This window comes from Pleurodeles waltl, chromosome 1_2, assembly GCF_031143425.1.
Source record: "Pleurodeles waltl isolate 20211129_DDA chromosome 1_2, aPleWal1.hap1.20221129, whole genome shotgun sequence".
Lineage (NCBI taxonomy): Eukaryota > Metazoa > Chordata > Amphibia > Caudata > Salamandridae > Pleurodeles > Pleurodeles waltl.
Window position 1 is genome coordinate 851,495,679 of NC_090437.1, and position 25,531 is coordinate 851,521,209.

Sequence of the window (25,531 nt, forward strand, 5' to 3'; positions counted from 1 at the left end):
CCCACCCCACCCCCTCCAATTCATCAGTCCCGTCGTAGCGCCTCAGCCAAAAAGCCTCCAATACCAGTGGTGCCTGTTCAAGGGTTTTGGAGTGCACCGGCCACCAGGGCAGGCAGTAGGACCCAGAGCCAAGGCACTGGCAGCCCACCCCCTGTAAAGGCAATACAATTGGAGAGTGGACAACGGGACCGTGTTAAGACTCCAGGTGGGAAAACAACTGACATGGGTTCCAAGGGGATTGGAGAGTCAGCTGTGACTCCACCAAAGGAGGTGAAGGGCCAGAGGAAGTCTGCCCTGCCTGTTGTGAGTGTCACGGCGGAGAAGTGCGCCATCATTTCCGGCGGTCGAGACACAACCGCCAGCACCGTCGTTACTGGTCCAGAGACCACCGCCAGAGTCACAGCCCAGGAGGGCCCAAGTATCGTCACTGGCCAGGAGACCACCGCCAGAGTCACAGCCCAGGAGGGCCCCACTATTGTCACTGGTCAGGAGACCACCGCCCGAGTCACAGCCCAGGAGGGCCCAAGTATTGTCACTGGTCAGGAGACCACCGCCAGAGTCACAGCCCAGGAGGGCCCAAGTATCGTCACTGGTCAGGAGACCACCGCCAGAGTCACAGCCCAGGAGGGCCCCACTATCGTCACTGGTCAGGAGACCACCGCCAGAGTCACAGCCCAGGAGGGCCCAAGTATCGTCACTGGTCAGGAGACCACCGCCAGAGTCACAGCCCAGGTGAGCCCCACTATCGTCACTGGTCAGGAGACCACCGCCAGAGTCACAGCCCAGGAGGTCCCAAGTATCGTCACTGGTCAGGAGACCACCGCCAGAGTCACAGCCCAGGAGGGCCCAAGTATCGTCACTGGTCAGGAGACCACCGCCAGAGTCACAGCCCAGGAGGGCCCAATGGCCTTCCTCTGGAAGTATACTAATGTGTGTCTGACAAAGCGGCGAAATATATGCTGGACATGTTTTATGAGGCTTGCCAAAAGAGTGTTCTTCTGGAGGATCAAAGACTGGCTAAAATTGCGGTAATCCCCCCAAAAAGTAAGCCACCCACTGAGTGCGGGTCATACTTCTCACTGTAGAGGCTAAGGTCCTCGCTAAGGTCCTGCCCACCAGGCTACAAAAAGTGATTACCTCAGTGATACACCTGGATCAATCTGGCTTCATACACCATAGAAGCACACGCTTAAACCTCATGCGACTCTTTGGTGTCTTGCATATGACTGCCCCCCCCCCCCACAATAAGGAGGCAGTGCTCTTCTCTCTAGACTTGGCATTTGATTGTGTTGAATGGCCATACTTGTTTGCAACCATGGACAGGCTGGACTTTGGCCCTTGTTTCTTTGGCTGGGTTCGGCCCCTGGCGAAATTGAGAGTGATTGGAGTCTGGCCTCTGCACGGGTACGAGACAGGACTGCCCCTGTCTCCCTTGATTTTTGTGTTGGCCTTTGAAACCAATGGACGCATGAGTGAGACCGGACCCTCTAATATGGGGCATTGAAGGAGGGGGAAAGTTGGGAGGAGAGAATTTCTTTATGTGCCAACAACATCTTACTATATGGCATGCACCCTTGTGATATGATAGAATACTTAATTTCTTCCAGATCTTTGGAAACCACTCTGGACACACAATTAATTGGGCCATATTCCTGGCCTTCCCCCTTGCAGGGGGAGTGCCCACACTTCCCCCCCAGATGTGTAGGTCCAGTAGTAACTGAGGGTTTTCAGTATCTAGGTATCTATGTGTTGCGTAGCGCTGAGGAGTTTAGGGGAAAAATCTGCTTCCGCAATTGGAGCGCCTCCGCTGTGACATTGCCCACTGGTGGGGGCTTCCTGTGTCTCTAATGTGGCGAGCGGCACTCTTTAAAATGATGTTGCTCCCTCGCCTGCTCTATGCTCTGTAAAACACTCCATACAGAGTGTCTGCGAACTTCTTCCCTATGGCCATCGGTGAGGTACGTAGGCTGCTACGGGATGGGGCCAGCTCATTCATTTCGCTGAGTGAACTCCAGTGTAGAGTGTTCTAGGGTGGCTTGGCGGTCCCTGATGTTCTTGCTTACTATTGGGCGTCACAATTGATCACAAACAATGAGTGGGTGTTTGCAGATGTTGGAGATCCGGCCTGCCGTGTTCACAGAGAGGCTGTGGGAACCTGAGGCTACACTTCCATTCTATATGACAAAAGATTAGAGCGTACACTCCCGGTACACACTCAGACAGTAATAAGGGCATGAAGAGAGGCCAATAAATATCTAGGTTGGGAGGGCAAGCTATCAGACATGACCCACCTATGGGACAGCGATCGACTGTCAGAAGTGAGAAATCTGGGAGGATTTCATAAATGGAGCCTCATTGGTATTGAATGCCTTGGGGAAGTTTGAAAGGGGGAGCCTTGGTCTCTCTTTATGACCTGAAGAGAGACTTTGAAATGGGGGACTCTGAACGCTTTAAATATTTGCAGTTTGCGCATGCGATGCAATGCCACATATTGGAAGGGGAGAAACTGCTGGAGTCGGATCCATTAAAGGACAATCTCCTTATGGATCCCATGCCTTGGGAGGCCGAGATGGGGGTGCTAGAAGATGATGATTGGGTGGAGGCACAGCAGAGCCCCAGGGAGGTTGCTATGAGGGCTCGCTTCTGCTTAATTCAACCCTGAATACTACACTGTGCCTATTACTCCCGGACACTTCTACATCACATGGGGTGTAGTGATTCCACACTGTGTGCTAGAGGCTGTGATATGGTGGGATCCTTTTTCCATATATTGTGGGAGTGTATCATAATTCAGGAATACTGGTGGGAGGTGATATCCCTTGTGAATTGTGTCACCGGTCTCACTGTACCACTGGAGTTCAAATGGCTGGCATTGCACATAAACAAGGAGGAAGGGTAGCCTAAAAGCCAGAAGATCTTGTTGATGCCAGCGATAGGGGTGGCCAAGGGGAACATTGTGAGGGCATGGGGGGCAGCTCAGCCTTCAGTTCTTCTAGACTGGGAAAGAGACTTGGACTGGTGTTAACCAGCTGAACTGGTGATATACAAGAGTCGGGGTGCCCCAGAAAATTTGAAAATATCTGGCATCCCTGGGCAGCATATAGAGGCTGATGAGGCTGATGAGGGATATTGGAGGGCGGGTTAGGAGGTGCCCAAGGCCTAGATGCACTTTTGCTGTGGCTGCCAAGGAGTTGAATTTGATCAATTCATGTCACTGTTTGCATGATATTGCGCAGTCACTGGTTGCAACCGTGAGGGGGGATTTTCCATTTCTGTAATGCTGACCCTATTGACCCATGATGATGTTAATTTTATATGCCGAGCATTTGTTTAATAAAAAGATTTATATTAAAAAAAAACTAGGGATCAATGACAACATACAAACAGTTTGACAAAGTTAAGAGAATATTTTATGGCTAAATTACAGAAGACGTATATTTGCAGTGAAGCAAGATGGAAGTCTTTGTGTAAAATTCAGAGACGCACCTCCTTCTCACTGCCCTTTTTTTTATGGTCCAGCGCACAAGCGCTCTGGCCTGTTGTAATCTCTCTGTGGGCTTTTAACCACGCCCACACTTGCTATTCATTCTTTATTGTGCTTGTTTTAAATGCTTCATTTTTATTGGTGCATTTTGGGAAATGGCCCCTCCTTTGTGTGCAGAGTTCCCTCCCAAGTGATTTTATTAAGTGAACATTTTTGTTGCCCATCACACTAGTCACTCTTCCTCCTGTTACAGCCTCCTCCGTTTTCCGTTTGCCTTTCATTCCAGCTGTGTCAACTGTTTTACTTTTCATTTTCATCTTATGTGGTAAGAAAAGCCCTGTAAGGAATTTGAAACGTTAATAGCTCTAACTCGAGCGAACGCGAGACCCATTGCATTGCAAATGCTTGTTTTCTTCTGCTTTCAATGTATGTATTGTCGTATTACTTTATTTAGCTCTCAATGGCACACCGATTATATTCTCAGGATTCTGTGTCTTCGACAGGTGATAAAATGTTGAAGGATTAATTATTTTCGAAAGGTAAGGCATCTGTTTATAGAAATGACTCGTCTGAAACGGGAAGACAAATGTATTTAGAACAAAAACACCTGCAACCGCCTTCGATACAACCAAGATCAGGTTTCCACAAAATTGCAAAGTCAATTTTTTAATTTATAGCACATATGAAAATCTAAGATCGTTACTGACTCATTGTGGAAAACATATTAGAGAAAAGCTAAGATGTATTAAGTATTTTGAAGTTATCAGTTGCAGACAAATTGATTCCGATTAAACACTAAAGATACATTTAGTTTCCAAGTAATTTACTAATTTAGCAGTGAATCTGGTCTTGACGCAACTGTGCATCAACTTGTAATCAGTCCTAGATTAATTCTACAAGATATTCATTTGTCCTTCTAATTGTTTTCTGCATACATGGGACGTGGCAGGCCACTAAATGTTCAAGGAGTATTCTAGTATGAAGGCTATTGGAGACTGTAGGCAACATCTTTATTAAAGAGTTTTCTTCAAAGGGCCAGCAATATGGCCAATTCTTTTATATCTAATATTATGAGCTATAGTTATAGTCACTAAAGTATTTAAATAAATGACATTTAGTTAAATGTTATGTAGTTAAGTATAACGTATATTTGTGTGGCAACTAGAAACATCATTAGTTTTCGTGTGAAACATCGAGTTAGTCCAGCAAACGAACTCAGACCATTTTAGGATGGTTTGGAACATTTCTCTGGGGTATTGTTGAAAAAGAAATGTCCTTACTTTTGAACTGGAATATTGATTGTGAGGTGCTTAACAGATATTTAGCGATTTAATAAAAAAGAAAACTTGTGAATATGCTCAGTGTCTAGAAAATGTTTCACCCAAACCACCCGATTTCCGAAACTTTATGCATACCTTATTTTAGGTTGGTGTGTCAAAATATGTATGTAAATTCAAATAAAAGACACTGATTCACAGAATCAGGGTCTTCAAACATTAGGGCCCGTATTTATACTCCGTTTGCGCCGAATTAGCGTCGTTTTTTTCGACGCAAATTCGGTGCAAAACTAACGCCATATTTATACTTTGGCGTTAGACGCGTCTAGCGCCAAAGTATGGGCAAATAGCGTCATTTTTTTGCGTGAACGCCTTCCTTGCGTTAATGAGATGCAAGGAAGGCGTTCCCGTCTAAAAAAATGACGGCGACGCAAATGCGTCGTATTTATACTCCCGGGCAAAAGTCACGCCCGGGAGGTGGCGGGTCAAAAAACCCCGCATTTGCGCCACTATTTAACGCCTGGGTCAGGGTAGGCGTTAAGGGGCCTGTGGGCTCAAAATGAGCCCACAGGTGCCCTCCCCTGCCCCCAGGGACCCCCCCTGCCACCCCTGCCCACCCCAGGAGGACACCCAAGGATGGAGGGACCCCCCCCAGGGACATTCAGGTAAGTTCAGGTAAGTATAATTTTTTATATTTTTTAATTTTTTTTGGGTGGCATAGGGGGGCCTTATTTGTGCCCCCCTACATGCCACTATGCCCAATGACCATGCCCAGGGGACAAAAGTCCCCTGGGCATGGCCATTGGGCAAGGGGGCATGACTCCTGTCTTTACTAAGACAGGAGTCATTTAAATGGCGTCTGGGCGTCGAAAATAATGGTGCAAATCGGGTTGAGGCGATTTTTTTGCCTCAACCTGACTTGCCCCATTTTAAGACGCCCTAACGCCATTTTCCCCCTACGCCGGCGCTGCCTGGTCTACGTGGTTTTTTTCCACGCACACCAGGCAGCGCCGGTCTGCTAGCGCCGGCTAACGCCATTCCATAAATACGGCGCCCACATGGCGCTTCAGAATGGCGTTAGACGGCGCTAAATTTTTTGACGCTAAACTGCGTTAGCGCAGTTTAGCGTCAAAAAGTATAAATATGGGCCTAGGTTTGCAGACCGAAAGTAATATTATGGAAATTCTGCGGCAGCATTTCCGCAGATACAAATGTATAAATTGAAAGTCTGAGTGGGAACGTTGGTCCTCTCAGGAAGATGTCGGTATATTCGATTCAGAATGTGGTGAACATCGACACAAAATAAATCACTAGGTATTCAAAACACAGTTTGTAGACTAACCGTAGTCGAGAACATTTCAGAGTAAGTATGTATTTATATAGCGCTTACTACCCCCGTCGAGGCGTCGAATGTAAATAGAAGCCGTCTTAAACACCCTCGTGTATTCAGCGGTGTTGTACGGAACATTTTCCACATAAACAAGAATCACCTTTTTCATTTGTGAAGGGACAGTGAGATGAAAGAGGACATTAATATTTCTGCAATATATACTTTTGTGTATTTTTCACTGTGGTGGAAATATGTAGGATTAAATGTGGTCTATTAGGAGTGCAGCTAGAAAGCCACACAATGTGGAAATGTACATTAATATTTCTGCAATATATACTTTTGTGTATTTTTCACTGTGGTGGAAATATGTAGGATTAAATGTGGTCTATTAGGAGTGCAGCTAGAAAGCCACACAATGTCGAAATGTACACACATTGTTGGCCAAATTATACAATGAGTTATTGTCCAGTTTCTAGTGAAAAGAACCCAATTGTGCATCTTAAAGATTTATGTTATGGTGCAGAGATTACCTTATGGCAGCTGTAACATTCTACCACAGCCGAAATAATAATAAAACACATTTTGAACATAAATACTGTGCTAGATGAGGCACTGTCCTTTATAATGCCGCACCCTGGCCTGACCTGATGAATGATGACTACATATCAGTGGAGTTAGAAATGGGGTCTTTGGTTGGCAGTCAGGTTACCCCCCTATCTGTGCCTTGAATTACTTTGCCGTTCTTTCCTCAGTTTCATTCTGTGCCTTTTTCTGCCACTTTTGCCCCTTGTGCGCTCCCCTTGCCGGCTCTCTCTGAGCCGCTTTCCCCTCCGCTGCCTCCCTGCGGCCCGCCCCCCTCGCGCCCTCATTCACCGCTCCCTCCCACCTCCCAGATGCTCCTCCCTCCCCCGTGCGCAGACGTGCCGCTGGTGCGCCGGTGGCGCACTAGGGGCAAGCCCATCTGCGCCCGTCCTTGCCTGGACCATGGCCAGCGCCACACCCCCTGGTCCGCGAGACCCCTGCACCTCCAGACGCCTCTACACGGCCGACCAACTCAACGCCCTCAATCCCGGCCGTATCACAGCATGCTTCCAGTCCTCACCAAGGAACACCAATGGACCCTTCTCATGCCGCACCTGCAGATTCACCTGCGACAGAACAACGAAACCAACAAAGACCGTAACAAACCACCTCCACTGCATACTCCTCAACACCCGCTCCGCACGCCCACCGCCCCAGACGTAACCTTCCTGACCGAAACCTGGTGGAACGACTCCTCGGCGCCCGACATCGCAATAGCCATTCCGGACGGCTACAAGATCATCCACAGGGACTGCACCAACGGAATCGGAGGAGGAATAGCCATCACCCACAAATCCACCCTTAAGGTCGACACCCACACTGACGACTCCCTCAAGACCGCCGAACACCTACACTTCCGCATCCACACCGACCCCAACACCACTCTCAGAGGAACGCTCATCTACAGACCCCTGGACCACGAGCACCCTTCAGCGAATCCCTCGCCGACCTCACCAGCACCCACGCACTCACCTCAACGGATTACATCCTCCTCGGGGACCTAAAATTCCACCTGGAGAACAACAACGACACAAACTCCACCACCCTAATCGACAACCTCACCAACCACGGCCTCAGACAACTCGTCAACACACCAACCCACATCGCTGGCCACACGCTTGACCCCATCTTCTCCTCAAGCGCTCACGTCACCTTCAACCATACCGCCGTACTCCACTGGACCGACCAGCACTGCATCCATTTCACTTACAAGAAACATACCGAGCACCATCGCACCCAACAGCCACCCCGCCGATGCTGGAGCAAAGTTACAGAAGACCAGCTTACCAACACCCTCGCTCAGAACCCACCCCCGACCCCTGACTCCGACACCGCCGCCCACAACCTCACTCTGTGGATCAACGATTGCGCCAACACCCTCGCACCACTCAAGATACCCACCGACAACCAAACCTGAAAAAAAGCCACCTGGTTCACCGACGAGCTCCTAAACTCCAAACGCGACTGCCGGAAGCTAAAAAAGGAATGGCTCCTCAAACGCACACCCGACAGCCTCACAGCCCACAAGGACGTCACCCGCAATCACCACCAACTCATCAGACAAGCCAAACGATCCCACTTCAAAGACCGCCTGGACAACAACGCACACAACAGTAAAGAGCTCTTCAGCATCGTGAAAGAACTCTCCAACCCCAGCGCCAACATCAATAACATCCCTCCATCCCAAGAACTCTGCAACGCACTGTCCACCTTTTTCCACCAGAAGATCACCTACATCCACGACAGCTTCACCGCCACTCCCACACCAGACCCCACCCCCGAATACTCCACCTGCACAAACCACCTGACATCCTGGACCAACGTCAACGACACAGAGACACGCAAGATCATGAATTCCATCCACTCAGGATCTCCGTCAGACCCCTGCCCCACCACGTATACAACAAAGCCGGCTCCACCATCGCCCCCCCAACTACAGAAGGTCATCAACATCTCCTTTGAAACAGCGACATTCCCGGAAAAATGGAAACACGCCGAAATCCGCGCCCTCCTCAAGAAGCCCAAAGCAGACCCCAACGACCTCAAGAACTTCCGACCCATCTCCCTACTCCCTTTCCCAGCGAAGGTGGCTGAAAAAATCGTCAACACACGACTAACCAGCCACCTCGAAGACAACGACATCCTGGACCCCTCCCAGTCCGGCTTCAGACGAAACCACAGCACTGAGACCACCCTTCTCGCCGCCACAGACGACATCAGACGCCAAATGGACAACGGCGAAACATCAGCCCTCATCCTCCTGGACCTATCTGCCGCCTTCGACACAGTCTGCCACCGCACCCTGAAATCACACCTCCAAGAAATCGGAATTCAAGGAAAAGCCCTAGAGTGGATCATCTCATTCCTCTCCGGCAGAACCCAGAGAGTCTGCCTCCCACCCTTCTGCTCCGAAGCCACCGACATCATCTGCGGCATCCCCCAAGGCTCATCCCTCAGCCCGACGCTGTTCAACATATACATGGTCCCCCTCGCACAAGTGGCCCGACAACACAACCTCAACATTCTCTCCTACGCCGATGACACCCAGCTCATCCTTTCACTCACCAAAGACCCACGCACTGCCAAAACCAACCTCCATGAGGGAATGAAAGCCATCGCCGAATGGATGAGAAGCAGCCGTCTGAAACTAAACTCAGACGAGACGGAGGTCCTCATCCTCGTACCCACCCCCACCGCCTGGGACGACTCCTGGTGGCCTACCGCCCTAGGAACCCCACCAACACCGACTGACCACGCTTGCAACCTGGGCTTCATCCTCGACTCCTCCCTCACCTTGTCTAAACGGATCAACACAGTTTCCTCCTCCTGCTACAACACACTCCGCATGCTCCGTAGAATCTACAAGTGGATCCCGTCAGAGACCAGAAGAACTGTGACACAGGCCCTCGTCAGCAGCAGACTGGACTACGGCAACGCACTCTACACAGGCATCACAGCAAAAGACCTACTACGCCTCCAACGCATCCAAAACGCCTCCACCCGGCTGATCCTCGACATACCCCACCACAGCCACATCTCCCACCACCTGAGAAACCTTCACTGGCTCCCCGTGGACAAGAGGATCACTTTCAAGCTTCTTACCCACGCTCACAAAGCACTCAACGACACAGGACCAGCCTACCTGAACAACAGGCTCAGCTTCTACACCCCCACCCATCAGCTCCGCTACACTAACCTCGCCCTCCCCGTCGTTCCCCGCATCCGAAGAAAGACATCCGGCGGCTGATCCTTCTCATACCTCGCCGCCAAAACCTGGAACACCCTCCCCACCAACCTACGACAGACCCAAGACCTACTCACCTTCAGAAGACTCCTCAAGACCTGGCTCTTTGATCGGTAACAGTACCTCCCCTCCCCCACTCCCCTCCCAGCACCTTGAAACCCTCACGGGTATGTAGAGCGCTTTATAAATCCAGTGATTGATTGATTGATTGATTAGAAAAATATATAATATTTATCTGATAGGATGCAGGACAAAACGATTAAAATGCAATCACTGAAAAGAGATATAAAGTGTCTTAAGTCTTTTGAGAGCAAACAAAGTCTCTTTAAAGCACAGACTACCTGGTTTGCGTGAAAAATCTCTGCAAAGAACTGCAGAGGAGGAGATGTGAGGAAACAAAGGGGTTGGCGTCGATTTCCTGGGCTGCACACAGTGATGCGTTGTTTAGTTTTCATGCAGGGATGGCTGTGCATCGGTTTCTGGCGTTGGTCGTGGATCCTCTTCGGGTTGCGGAGTTTGCAGACGCCCTGGGGACGATGTGTGGATTTCCTGCACTGGCAGGATGAAGTCACAGGAGCTGTGTCGATCCGGTGGGCGTTGCGTCAAATTTGCTGCCACACAGCAGGAGCTGTGTCGATTCCTCTCTGGAAGTCAGGCTGCGTCGTTCTGGCTCAGCTGTGCGTCGATCCGGTGAGGCTGTGCGCCGAATTTCCGGTCGCTACGCTGGCGCTGCGTCGATCTTCCCGTTGCAAAGTCAGGCTGCGTTGATCCGGTTTGGCGTGCAGTGAAATTTTAAACTCGTGCAGGCTGTGCTTCATTTCTGGCAGGCTGTGTGTCGTGTTTCGCTGCACAAGGAGTCCTTCTTGTAGAGATGAAGTCTTTTTGGTCCTGAGGCTTCAGGGAACAGGAGGCAAGCTCTATCCATGCCCTTGGAGAGCACTTCTTCACCACAGCCAGAGAGCAGCAAGGCAGCAGGGAAACAGCAAGGCAGCAGTCCTTCACAGAAAGCAGACAGGTGAGTTCTTTGAGCAGCCAGGCAGGTCTTCTTGGCAGGATGCAGGTTCTGGTTCAGGTTCTCTGCTCCAGGAAGTGTCTGAGTTGGTAGGGACAGAGGTCCTGTTTCAATACCAAAATGTGCCTTTGAAGTGGGGGACACTTCAACAAATGGTTTAAAAGTGCACAAGGTCCCCTTTCAGTTCAATCCTATCTGCCAGGGTCCAAGTTGGGGCTTTGGCAGTCCTTTGTGTGAGGGCAGGCCACTGTCCTTTGACATGCAAGTGTCAGGCCCTCCACCCTCCCAGCCCAGGAAGACCCATTCAAAATGCAGATGTATGCAAGTGAGGCTGAATATCTAGGCCCGTATTTATACTTTTTTTGCGCCGCATTTGCGTCGTTTTTTTATGCAAAAACTGCGCAAACTTGAAAAATACCATTGTATTTTGTAGGTTTGCGCCGCTTTGCGTCAAAAAGCGGCGCAAATGCGGCGCTAAAAAAAGTATAAATACGGGCCCTAGTGTTTGGGGTGTGTCTGAGTAAATTCACAAGGGAGCTGTCAACTAAACCCAGCCCGACGTCGATTGTAAGGCACAGAAAGATTTAAGTGCAGAGAAATGCTCACTTTCTAAAAGTGGCATTTCTAAAATAGTAATATTAAATCAAACTTCACCAGTCAGAAGGATTTTGTATTGCCATTCTGGCCATACTAAATATGGCCTTCCTACTCCTTTCAGATCAGCAGCTACCACTCAAGCAATGTGTGAGGGCAGCCCCAATGTTAGCCTATGAAGGGAGCAGCCCTCACAGCAGTGTAAAAACTAATTTAGGAGTTTTACACTACCAGGACATGTAAACTATACAGGTACATGTCCTGCCTTTTGCCTACACAGCACCCTGCCCTATGGGTTACCTAGGGCACACCTTAGGGGTGACTTATATGTAGAATAAGGGGAGTTTTAGGCTTGGCAAGTACTTTTAAATGCCAAATCAAATTGGCAGTGAAACTGCACACACAGGCCTTGCAATGGCAGGCCTGAGACAAGGTTAAGGGGCTGCTTAAGTGGGTGGCACAATCAGTGCTGCAGGCCCACTAGTAGCATTTAATCTACAGGCCCTGTGCACATATAGTGCACTCTATAAGGGACTTATAAATGAATTAAATAGTCCAATTGGGTATGATCCAATGTTACCATGTTTAAAGGGAGAGGGCATATGCACTTTAGCACTGGTTGGCAGTGGTAAAGTGCGCAGAGTCTTAAAACCAGAAAAAACTGTATCTTAAAAATGGAGGGAGGCATGCAAAAAGTTAGGGGTGACCACCCTAAGGCTGTCAGGTCTAACAAGTGGCATGCGCTCTGCTCAGTGTATCACCACTCCACAAAATCTGCTAAGTGTGCCATTCCTCCCTAACCAATTATCCTAAAAATATGTCTTTTGATTATTTATTTTTTAATGTAGATAACACACAAAAAAAATGCTTGAGTTTCATTAGTCCTAACATCTAACATCATCTGAAGATGGGCTAACGTGTGAAAGACCACAAAATAGTAAGATTAACATTTTTTCAAATATTTGTAACAGGACAAAGGTAATGGAACTTTGTATTGTTAGAATTTTGGAGATTGAATGTGTGGGTGGTGGGTATCTGTGATGAAGATTAAAATGGTATGGGTGAGAATGGATGTCGTCCATTTCAAAGGTCAATCCATTGGAAAGGGTGTACCAGGTGAAATTGATGGAAGAGGAGACAGCACAAGTTTGTCTCTGGATGACCAGGATATGGTGATTGGCAGAGAGGAATGTCTAAGATGATGCCAAAAAGAAAGAAGAGTGCATTGGCCAGGAGTAGCAATTAATATAGGTGTATGGATTTAATGACCCAGGGGAGGAATTTCTATTTCATCTATAAGCCAGTAGCCAGCCAGTCATCATGGTATTTGAAGTGGGTTGATTAAATAGAAGGTTAAGGAGGGCTTCTGTGTCATGCTAATAAGTTTGTCTATGAATGTAGTGACTAGTCAATTATAAGGTTGTTATAGTAGTTCATATATAACTATCATCACCATTTAACCGTTTAAAATGGGTGGCGTGGCAGATTTTCTCGAGGCTGAACAACTAATGTGCAGCTTTTGGTGTGGAGATTAGTGGCTTCAACGTAATAGTAACTTGGTGCCTGGCTGAGGTAAAGAAAATTAGAACATCATAAAGAAAGAATATACTTAAACAGTGTGTTTGGGGCAGATGTCATTTTTCAAATATTTTGCATAATGGAACATAGAGACATCTAATAGGGATTTACAGCAACAGATGGCTGTCTTATAGTTGCTGATTCTGGATTTCAGATATAGGTTGAACAAAGAAAAGGAAGATTTACATGTATTCTCACTAAAGAAGGCCTGAGCAGCCAAATGAAGAGACAGCATCTCTGTGGGAGGAGATGGAATAATACAGTGTCTAGAAGGGAGCCTTAAGGAACTTTGGCTCATGTGAACTTGGTGCAGAATGAATAGAACCCTTGAAAATGGAAAATTAGCAAATTTGGATTCCAAAGGAGAACCAGTTTAGATCTCTTTATACTGTAATGTCTTCCCTAGCCCAGTAGCATGCACAAGAACACACCACACCCAGAGCTTGTTGTAAGTGTCTTTATTCATCAGTGTACAACATGTAACTAACTCTCAATATCCCAATACCATTAAGATCACATCCTGACATGTCCCAGATTGGTTACATACTTTCCTTCATAATTCTGCCCCTAGTAAAGGGGTCCTAACATGTACGGTTCTAAGATGCTACATCTTCGCTTTTGTTTAATAAAAATACATAAACAAAAGATATGAACAAATAACAGCATCACATTTCTTTGATCAGCGGTCTAAGTGCCCCTACATACCACCTGGTATGAGGTAGTTGAGCTGCATCTGGGAGGACTAAGGGTTACTGGGTCTAATGTTTGATCAGTGTTTTCAGGTGGAGCAGTTTCATCTGAATCTGTAAGAACTGATGATCGATGAGACAAATGCTTGAAGTGAGATGAGTCCCTTGTGATGGATTTACTGGGATGATGCACCATTATCATATGCCCCTTTCATGTCACAACCTTTAAAGGTTTAACATCAAATGGAGGATCTGTCTTTCACTTTCAGCTTTGTTTGACGAGAACCAAATCACCTTCATCGAGCATGACCACTTGAGTTTTATCACATTGATTAGCGTACGTCATAATTTGATGTTTCCGAGCAGCATCATTAGTGCGAACCACATCATCATGTACAGTTTGCTCAGGGTTCCACTGTAGTAGTCTGGTTCTCATGGCTCTTCCGACAATCAGAGTGGCAGGATTCTCACCCGTAATGAACTAAGGGGTTGACCGATAAGCACAGAGGCCTTGGCATGATGCTTAACTCAGATCAAGTCATTCTATTGATGCACATTGAATCACCCATTTCAGGGTTCCCATAAATCATTCCACAACACTGTTGGCTTGATGGATTCAAGCCACAAAGGTGTACTTTTCTGATGGGTTATTTTTTAAATCTCTTTATTGGCATTTGTAACAGAAACAATGAAATAGTAATTGCACTGATAAGGGGGGAGGTAAAAGGAAAGGGGGCAGGTAAAAAGAAAGGGGGGGAAGATAAAAAGAAAGGGGGCAGGTGAGGGGGTATGGGTAGGCTGTAGGGGAAAGTGAAGGGGGAAGGGAGGGTTGGCACAGCCTAAAATATTTTCTTTCACTGCAAAATCACCTAGTGTTCACACTTCCTGGACTTCCTGAACAGGGGTTCGTATAAACAATGCGACAATCATCATGTAAGGGCTACAATGATACTCGGTTGAAGAAAAAAGCATTGACATCGGTTACAATGTTCAGAGAGGATATTTATGGTGTCACTGATATGAATTGGTGGGTGAATGGGTGCCGTAACACGGCAGCAGCAATGCCACAGTTAGATCTATGAAGACACAGCATGGCGGGCATTGGATGAAGGGCTGACATTGTGTGCTTTTCTGATGTTATTGATGTTTGATGTTAAGAATGACTAGAAACTCCTTGAACTCCTTGAACTCCTTGCTTTTGAACATTGTCAGATTTGAGAATGTCCGGTATGTCCCACACTGCAAAGCAGCTCAGTGACTTTGTCATGGGTTGTGGATGGCATGTTTTCTGCCAGCAGAAACCGGGAATGTTTGTCAGTGATCAACATAAGGTGATGCCCATTGGCCAGAGGCCCAAAAAAATCTAACTCACTTCTTACCCACGAATGCCTAGGGACATCGGACATTGTTAGTAGATGCTGGGTCATCCTGGGAGACAGTCAGTTTCATAAGTTAGACTCTTTTAGTTCCCTCTCCACTCTCTTGTCCAAGCGAGGGAACCACACGTGATGCCTCAATGACCTGTTGGTGGCCAAAGTGCCACAATGGCCTTTATGGGTGAGTTCAATAACTTGCTGTTCCAAACTCGCAGGTGTGACAATCCGGGATCCTTTTAGCATAATCTCTTCTTTGGTGACAGACAGTTCATCTTGGACATAGCGATATTTCTGAAATTCGACATTATCTCTGAAAGGTCGAAAACTCTGTCTCCAGCACTGGTCAGCAGTAATATTTTTAAGGTTGCACAAGTCCTCATCCGCACTGGTTGCAGCAATGATTTGCTGAATGAACACAGCTGCAGGCATGCTGGAATTTTCGATGAAGTTGATGTTCTGCACAGCAGTTTTCATAGTTGAACTGTGCTGCTGTACGAGTACTCATGAGAAATAATAACTCAGGGTTTTGATTCTTGCCTGGCTGGTGCACAACTGTATAGATATTGTATGTAGATGCACCCCCACTTCTCGATGTGAGGGGGCATTTTGGCTTTCAGATTGCTGAAAATGGTGAGTAGCGCCTCGTAGTCAGTGATGATCGTGAAATGCTTTCCATGCAGAAACACATGAAAATCTTCCCAGGCCCATACAACTGCCAGACTCTCCTTTTCCAGCAGGGCATAGGCTTCTTCTGTGTCAGACAAACTTCGACTGACTCACCCTACAATGTGTCTCCCAGTGTAGGAAGTTGGCTCTGTATATACTATTTGAAAGTAAGAAATAGTGTGCACAGAGTCCAAGGGTTCCCCTTAGAGGTAAGAAAATGACAAAGTCGACATGGCACTCCCCCCAGAGTGCAATGCCAACCTCACACTGCCTGTGGCATAGGTAAATCACCCCTCTAGCAGGCCTTACAGCCCTAAGGCAGGGTACACTATACCGCAGGTGAGGGCATAGGTGCATGAGCACTATGCCCCTACAGTGTCTAAGCAAAACCTTAGACATTGTAAGTGCAGGGTAGCCATAAGAGTATGTGGTCTGGGAGTCTATCAAACACGAACTCCACAGCACCATAATGGCTACACTGAAAACTGGGAAGTTTGGTATCAAACTTCTCAGCACAATAAATGCACACTGATGCCAGTGTACACTGTATTGTAAAATACACCCCAGAGGGCATCTTAGAGATGCCCCCTGAAAACATACCGACTTCCAGTGTGGGCTGACTAGTTTTGCCAGCCTGCCACACACCAGACATGTTGCTGGCCACATGGGGAGAGTGCCTTTGTCACTCTGTGGCTAGTAACAAAGCCTGTACTGGGTGGAGGTGCTTCTCACCTCCCCCTGCAGGAACTGTAACACCTGGCGGTGAGCCTCAAAGGCTCACCCCCTCTGTTACAGCACCACAGGGCATCCGAGCTAGTGGAGATGCCCGCCCCCTCCGGCCACGGCCCCACTTTTGGCGGCAAGGCCGGAGGAGATAATGAGAAAAACAAGGAGGAGTCACTGGCCAGTCAGGACAACCCCTAAGGTGTCCTGAGCTGAGGTGACTCTGACTTTTAGAAATCCTTCATCTTGCAGATGGAGGATTCCCCCAATAGGATTAGGGATGTGCCCCCCTCCCCTCAGGGAGGATGCACAAAGAGGGTGTAGCTACCCTCAGGGCAAGTAGCCATTGGCTACTAATCCCCCAGACCTAAACACACCCCTAAATTGAGTATTTAGGGGCCCCCAGAACCTAGGAAAACAGATTCCTGCAACGAAGAAGGACTGCTGACCTGAAAGCCCTGCAGAGAAGACAGAGACACCAACTGCTTTGGCCCCAGCCCTACCGGCCTGTCTCCCCACTTCAAGAAAAACTGCAACAGCGACGCCTTCCCCAGGGTCTAGTGACCTCTGAAGCCTCAGAGGACTACCCTGCATCTAAAAGGACCAAGAACTTCAGAGGACAGCGGCTCTGCTCCAAAGAAGAAACAACTTTACAACAAAGAAACAACTTTAAAAGGACTCCACGTTTCCCGCCGGAAGCGTGAGACTTTACACTCTGCACCCGATGCCCCCGGCTCGACCTGCAGAAAAACAACACTACAGGGACGACTGCGACCCTGTGAGTAGCCAGAGTTGACCCCCCTGAGCCTCCCCAGCGACGCCTGCAGAGGGAATCCAGAGGCTCCCCCTGACCGCGACTGCCTGCTTCTAAGAACCCGACACCTGGTAAAGACACTGCACCCGCAGCCCCCAGGACCTGAAGGATCCGACCTCCAGGGCAGGAGCGACCCCCAGGTGGCCCTCTCCCTTGCCCAGGTGGTGGCTACCCCGAGGAGCCCCCCCTTGCCTGCCTGCTTCGCTGAAGAGACCCCTGTTTGCACTCTGCACCCGGCCGCCTCCGTGCCGCTGAGGGTGTACTTTTTGTGCTGACTTGTGTCCCCCCCCGGTGCCCTACAAAACCCCCCTGGTCTGCCCTCCAAAGACGCTGGTACTTACCTGCTGGCAGACTGGAACCGGGGCACCCCCTTCTCCATTGAAGCCTATGTGTTTTGGGCACCACTTTGACCTCTGCACCTGACCGGCCCTGAGCTGCTGGTGTGGTAACTTTGGGGATGCCCTGAACCCCCAACGGTGGGCTACCTTGGACCCAACTTTGAACCCTGTAGGTGGTTTACTTACCTGCAAAACTAACAAATACTTACCTCCCAAGGAACTGTTGAAATTTGCACTGTCTAGTTTTAAAATAGCTTATTGCCATTTTTGTGAACACTGTACATGCTATTTTGCTGATTCAAAGTTCCTATGATACCTGAGTGAAGTACCTTTCATTTAAAGTATTGGTTGTAAATCTTGAACCTGTGGTTCTTAAAATAAACTAAGAAAATATATTTTTCTATATAAAAACCTATTGGCTTGTCATTGTCTTTGAGTGTGTGTTCCTCATTTATTGCCTGTGTGTGTACAACAAATGCTTAACACTACCCTCTGATAAGCCTACTGCTCGACCACACTACCACAAAATAGAGCATTAGAATTATCTCTTTTTGCCACTATCTTACCTCTAAGGGGAACCCTTGGACTCTGTGCATACTATTTCTTACTTTGAAATAGTACATACAGAGCCAACTTCCTACAGTAACCATGACAAGGAGGCATTTCCTTACACAACCCCCCAAACGAAAGAGGATGAGACTAACCTTTCCCAAGAGAATCTTCATTTTCTAAGTGGAAGAACCTGCAAAAGCCATCTGGATTGGCATGGGCAGTCCCAGGTCTGTGTTCCACTACAAAGTCCATTCCCTGTAGGGATATGGACCACCTCAACAGATTAGGATTTTCACCTTTCATTTGCATCAGCCATCTGAGAAGTCTGTGGTCAGTCTGACCTATAAAGTGAGTACCAAAGAGGTATGGTCTCAGCTTCTTCAAGGACCAGACCACAGCAAAGGCCTCCCTCTCAATGGCACTCCAACGCTGCTCCCTGGGAAGTAACCTCCTGCTAATGAAAGCAACAGGCTGGTCAAGGCCATCATCATTTGTTTGGGACAGAACTGTCCCTATCCCATGTTCAGAGGCATCAGTCTGCACAATGAACTGCTTGGAGTAATCTGGAGTAATCTGGAGCTTTGAGAACTGGTGCTGTGCACATAGCTTGTTTCAGGGTGTCAAAGGCCTGTTCTACAGTCCAGTTTACCTTCTTGGGCATTTTCTTAGAGGTAAGTTCTGTGAGGGGTGTCACTATGGATCCATATCCCTTCACAAATCTCCTATAGTAACCAGTCAAGTCAAGGAATGCCCTGACTTGAGTCTGGGTTTTTGGAGCTACCCAGTCCAGAATAGTCTGGATCTTGGGTTGGAGTGGCTGAACTTGGCCTCCACCTACAAGGTGTCCTAAGTAAACCACAGTACCCCACCCTATCTGACATTTAGATGCCTTGATAGAGAGGCCTGCTGCTTGCAGGACCTGCAAAACCTTCTTCAGGTGGACCAGGTGATCCTGCCAGCTGGAGCTAAAGATAGCAATATCATCAAGATAAGCTGCACTAAAGGACTCCAAGCCAGCAAGGACTTGATTCACCAACCTTTGGAAGGTGGCAGGGGCATTCTTTAACCCCTTCGCTGCCAGGCCTTTTCCCCCTCCTGTGCCGAGCCTTTTTTTGGCTATTTGGAGCAGTTCGCGCTTAGGCCCTCATAACTTTTTGTTCACATAAGCTACCCACGCCAAATTTGCGTCCTTTTTTTCCAACATCCTAGGGATTCTAGAGGTACCCAGACTTTGTGGGTTCCCCAGAAGGAGGCCAAGAAATTAGCCAAAAAACAGTGAAAAATTTGTTTTTTTTTAAAAAATGGGAAAAATGGGCTGCAGAAGAAGGCTTGTGGTTTTTCCCCTGAAAAGTGCATCAACAAAGGGTTTGCGGTACTAAAATCACCAGCTTCCCAGCTTTCAGGAACAGGCAGACTTGAATCAGAAAACCCAATTTTTCAACACAATTTTGGCATTTTACTGGGACATACCCCATTTTTACGATTTTTTGTGCTTTCAGCCTCCTTCCAGTCAGTGACAGAAATGGGCATGAAACCAACACTGGATCCCAGAAACCGCAACATTTCTAAAAAGTAGACAAAATTCTGAATTCAGCAAGGGGTAATTTGTGTAGATCCTACAAGGGTTTCCTACAGAAAATAACAACTGAAAAAGAAAAATATTGAAATTGAGGTGAAAAAAACATCACTTTTTCCCTACGTTTTACTCTGTAACTTTTACCTGCAATGTCAGATTTTTGAAAGCAATATACTGTTACCTCTGCTGGACTCTTCTGGTTGCGGGGACATATAGGGCTTGTAGGTTCATCAAGAACTCTAGGTACCCAGAGCCAATAAATGACCTGCACCCTGCAGTGGGTTTTCATTCTATGCCGGGTATACAGCAATTCATTTGCTGAAATATAAAGAGTAAAAAATAGCTATCAAGAAAACCTTTGTATTTCCAAAATGGGCACAAGATAAGGTGTTGAGAAGCAGTGGTTATTTGCACATCTCTGAATTCCGGGGTGCCCATACTAGCATGTGAATTACAGGGCATTTCTCAAATAGACGTCTTTTTTACACACTGTCTTACATTTGGAAGGGAAAAATGTAAAGAAAGACAAGGGGCAATAACACTTGTTTTGCTATTCTATGTTCCCCCAAGTCTCCCGATAAAAATGATACCTCACTTGTGTGGGTAGGCCTAGCGCCCGCGACAGGATATGCCCCAAAACACAACGTGGACACATCACAGAAAACAGAGCTGTTTTTAGCAAAGTGACTACCTGTAGATTTTGGCCTCTAGCTCAGCCGCCACCTAGGGAAATCTACCAAACCTGTGCATTTCTGAAAACTAGAGACCTAGGGGAATCCAAGATGGGGTGACCTGTGTGGCTCGGACCAGGTTCTGTTACCCAGAATCCTTTGCAAACCTCAAAATGTGGCTAAAAAAACACATGTTCCTCACATTTCTGTGGCAGAAAGTTCTGGAATCTGAGAGAGCCACAAATTTCCTTCCACCCAGCGTTCCCCCACGTCTCCCGATAAAAATGATACCTCACTTGTGTGGGTAGGCTTAGCGCCCGCGACAGGAAACGCCCCAAAGCGCAACATGGACACAGCCAAATTTTTGAAGGAAAACAGAGGTGTTTTTTGCAAAGTGCCTACCTGTAGATTTTGGCCTGTAGCTCAGCCGCCACCTAGGGAAACCTACCAAACCTGTGCATTTCTGAAAACTAGAGACCTAGGGGAATCCAAGATGGGGTGACTTGTGTGGCTCGGACCAGGTTCTGTTACCCAGAATCCTTTGCAAACCTCAAAATTTGGCTAAAAAACCACATGTTCCTCACATTTCTGTGGCAGAAAGTTCCCCCACGTCTCCCGATAAAAATGATACCTCACTTGTGTGGGTAGGCCTAGCGCTCGCGACAGGAAACGGCCCAAAACACAACGTGGACACATCAAATTTTTTCATAGAAAACAGTGCTTACCTGTGGATTTTGGCCTCTAGCTCAGCTGGCACCTGGGGAAACCTAGCAAACCAGCACATTTTTGAAAACTAGAGACCTAGGGGAATTCAAGATGGGGTGACTTGTGTGGCTCTGTTACCCAGAATCCTTTGCAAACATCAAAATTTGGCCCAAAGACACTTTTTCCTCTCATTTCGGTGACAGAAAGTTCTGGAATCTGAGAGGAGCCACAAATTTCCTTCCACCCAGCGTTCCCCTAAGTCTCTCCATAAAAATGGTACCTCACTTGTGTGGGTAGGCCTAGCGCCCACGAAAGGAAATGGCCCAAAACACAACGTGGACACAACATATTTTTTCACAGAAAACAGAGGTGTTTTTTGCAAAGTGCCTACCTGTGGATTTTGACCTCTAGCACAGCCGGCCCCAGGGGGGGGGAAATGCCCTAAAATAAATTTGACCCCCCACCCCCACCCGCCAACCCCCCCTGCCCAGGAGCGACCCTTGCCTACGGGGTCGCTCCCCCTGCGTGACATTGGCGCCAAACAACAAATCCCCGGTGCCTAGTGGTTTCTGCCCCCTTGGGGGCAGATTGCCCTAAAATTGACCAATCTGCCCCCAAGGGGGGCAGAAATGGTCTAAACACAGTTTGCCCCCCAGGGGAGCGACCCTTGTCTGATGGGTCACTCCCCATCTCTAAAAAACAAACAAAACAAAAAACAACACAACAAAAAGAATTTGCCCTGGCAACAAGAGGTTTCTGCCCCCCCTGGGGGCAGATCGGCCTAATAATAGGCCGATCTGCCCCCAGGGGGGGCAGAAATGGCCTAAAATAAATTTGCCCCCCCAACCCCCACCCCCACACCAGGAGCGACCCTTGCCTACGGGGTCGCTCCCCCTGCGTGACATTGGCGCCAAAAAACAAATCCCCGGTGCCTAGTGGTTTCTGCCCCCTTGGGGGCAGATTGACCTAAAATCGACCACTTCTGCCCCCAAGGGGGGCAGAAATGCTCTAAATACAGTTTGCCCCCCAGGGGAGCGACCCTTGTCTGATGGGTCGCTCCCCATCTCTAAAAAAACAAACAAACAAAAAAAAAAACACAAAAAAAAAATTTGCCCTGGCAACAAGAGGTTTCTGCCCCCCCTGGGGGCAGATTGGCCTAATAATAGGTCGATCTGCCCCTAGGGGGGGCAGAAATGGCCTAAAATATATTTGCCCCCCCCAACCCCCCCCCCCTCGGAGCGACCCTTGCCTACGGGGTCGCTCCCCCTGCGTGACATTGGCACCAAAAAACAAATCCCCGGTGCCTAGTGGTTTCTGCCCCCTTGGGGGAAGATTGACATAAAATGGACCAATCTGCCCCCAAGGGGGGCAGAAATGGTCTAAACACAGTTTGCCCCCCAGGGGAGCGACCCTTGTCTGATGGGTCGCTCCCCATCTCTAAAAAAACAAACAAACAAAAAGAAAAACACAAAAAAAAAATTGCCCTGGCGCCTACAGGTTTCTGCCCCCCCTGGGGGCAGATCGGCCTAATAATAGGCCGATCTGGCCCCAGGGGGGGCAGAAATGGCCTAAAATAAATTTGCCCCCCGAACCTTCACCCCCCCCGGGAGCGACCCATGCCTACGGGGTCGCTCCCCCTGCGTGACATTGGCGACAAAAAACAAATCCCTGGTGCATAGTGGTTTCTGACCCCTTGGGGCAGATTGACCTAAAATCAACCAATCTGCCCCCAAGGGGGGCAGAAATGGTCTAAATACAATTTGCCCCCCAGGGGAGCGACCCTTGCCTGATGGGTCGCTCCCCATCTCTAAAAAAAAAAAAACAAACAAAAAAAAAACACAAAAAAATAGGCCGAGATGGCCTAAAATAATTTTGCCCCCCCCTACCCCCCCCACGGGGAGCGACCCTTGCCTTGCCAGGGGGAGCAGAAAAGGCCTTCCCAAAAAAATGCCCCCCCTGGGAGCGACCCTTGCCCAAGGAGTCGCTCCCGTTGCGTGAAATTTCCGCAAAAAAAAAAACTCCCTGGTGTCTAATGGTTTCTGCCCCCCTTGGGGGCAGATTGGCCTCATCAAAATAGGCCAATCTGCCCCCAAGGGGAGCAGAAATGGCCTAAATATATATTGCCCCGTAGGGGAGCGACCCTTGCCTAAGGGATCGCTCCCCACCTAAAAAAAAAAGAGAACATCACAAAAAAAAAAAAAACTCCCTGGTGCCTAGAGGTTTCTGCCCCCCCTGGGGGCAGATCGGCCTAATAATAGGCCAATCTGCCCCCAGGGGGGGCAGAAAAGGCCTTCCCAAAAAAATGCCCCCCCTGGGAGCGACCCTTGCCCAAGGGGTCGCTCCCGTTGCGTGAAATTCGCGCGCAAAAAAAAAACTCCCTGGTGTCTAATGGTTTCTGCCTCCTCAAAATAGGCCAATCTGCCCCCAAGGGGGGCAGAAATGGCCTAAATATAATTTGCCCCCTAGGGGAGCGACCCTTGCCTAAGGGGTCGCTCCCCACCTAAAAAAAAAGAAAACATCACAAAAAAAAAAAAAAAAAAAAAGGTCCCTGGTGCCTAGAGGTTTCTGCCCCCAGGGGGGGAAGAAAAGGCCTTCCTAAAAAAATGCCCCCCCTGGGAGCGACCCTTGCCCAAGGGGTCGCTCCCTTTTGCAATTTCATTGAAAAAAAAAAAAATCCCTGGTGTCAAGTGGGGTTTCAAAAGCCGGAGTGCAAGCAATCCGGCTTTTGAAACCTGTGAGAGACTTCAAAGGGAAGGAAATACATTTCCTTCCCTTTGAAGCCTCTCGGGGCCTCCCCCATGGGATTGAAAGAGAAATGCAAAAGCATTTCTCTTTCAATCGGGGGAGACCCTGTGACTAATCAGCGCGCGCTCGCGCGCTGATGTCACAGGGGGGGTTGGGGGGGTTGGGGGTGGGAGGGGAAGGGCTTCCCCTTCCATCCCTGACTTGGGGGGGTGGGGGGGAACCCCACAGAGGGAGCGCTAGCGCTCCCTCTGGGCTCTGTGCCCAGGACGTAATGGTTACGTCCTGGGCACAGCAGCACTGTGCCTCAGGACGTAACCATTACGTCCTGGGCACAGAAGGGGTTAAGCCAAAGGGCATCACAGTAAACTGGTAGTGCCCATCAGGTGTAGAGAATGTTGTCTTTTCTTTTGCTCCTGGTGCCATTCTGATTTGCCAGTACCCTGCTATCAAGTCAAAGGTGCTCAAGTATTTGGCAGCACCCAATTTGTCAATTAACTCATCTGCCCTTGGAATGGGATGGGCATCTGTCTTGGTGACAGAATTAAGTCCTCTGTAGCCAACACAGAACCTCATCTCTCTCTTACCATCTTTTGTGTGAGGTTTGGGGACTAAGACCACTGGGCTAGCGCAGGGGCTGTCAGAGTGCTCAATGACTCCCAACTCCAGCATCTTGTGGACCTCCACTTTGATGCTTTCCTTAACTTGGTCAGACTGTCTGAAAATGTTGTTTTTGACAGGCATGCTGTCCCCTGTGTCCACATCATGGGTACACAGGTGTGTCTGACCAGGGGTTAGGGAACAGAGCTCAGCAAACTGTTGTGGGACTTTCCTACAGCCAGCTTGCTGTTGGCCAGAGAGGGTGTCTGAGTAGACCACTCCATGTACTGAGACATCTTTATGGTCAGAGGAGAGGAGATCAGGGAGATGTTCACTCTCAGCTTCCTGGTCCTCATCTGCAACCATTAACATGTTTATATCTGCCCTGTCATGAAAGAGGTTGAGGCGGTTCACATGGATCACCCTTTTTGGGGTCCTGCTAGTGCCTAGGTCTACCAGGTAGGTGACCTGACTCTTTCTCTCTAGCTCTGGGAAAGGGCCACTCCATCTGTCCTGAAGTGCCCTGGGAGCTACAGGCTCCAGAACCCAGACTTTCTGCCCTGGCTGAAACTCAACCATAGCAGCCTTTTGGTCATACCACATCTTCTGGAGTTGTTGGCTGGCCTCAAGGTTTTTACTTGCCTTTTCCATGTACTCTGTCATCCTGGAACGTAGGCCTAATACATAGTCCACTATATCTTGCTTAGGCTCATGAAGAGGTCACTCCCAGCCTTCTTTCACAAGAGCTAGTGGTCCGCTAACAGGATGGCCAAACAGAAATTCAAAGGGGGAAAACCCTACTCCCTTCTGAGGCACCTCTCTGTAGGCGAAAAGCAGACATGGCAAGAGGACATCCCATCTCATTTTGAGCTTTCCAGGGAGCCCCATGATCATGCCCTTCAATGTCTTGTTAAATCTTTCAACAAGGCCATTGGTTTGTGTATGGTATGGGGTGGTGAACTTGTAAGTTACCCCATA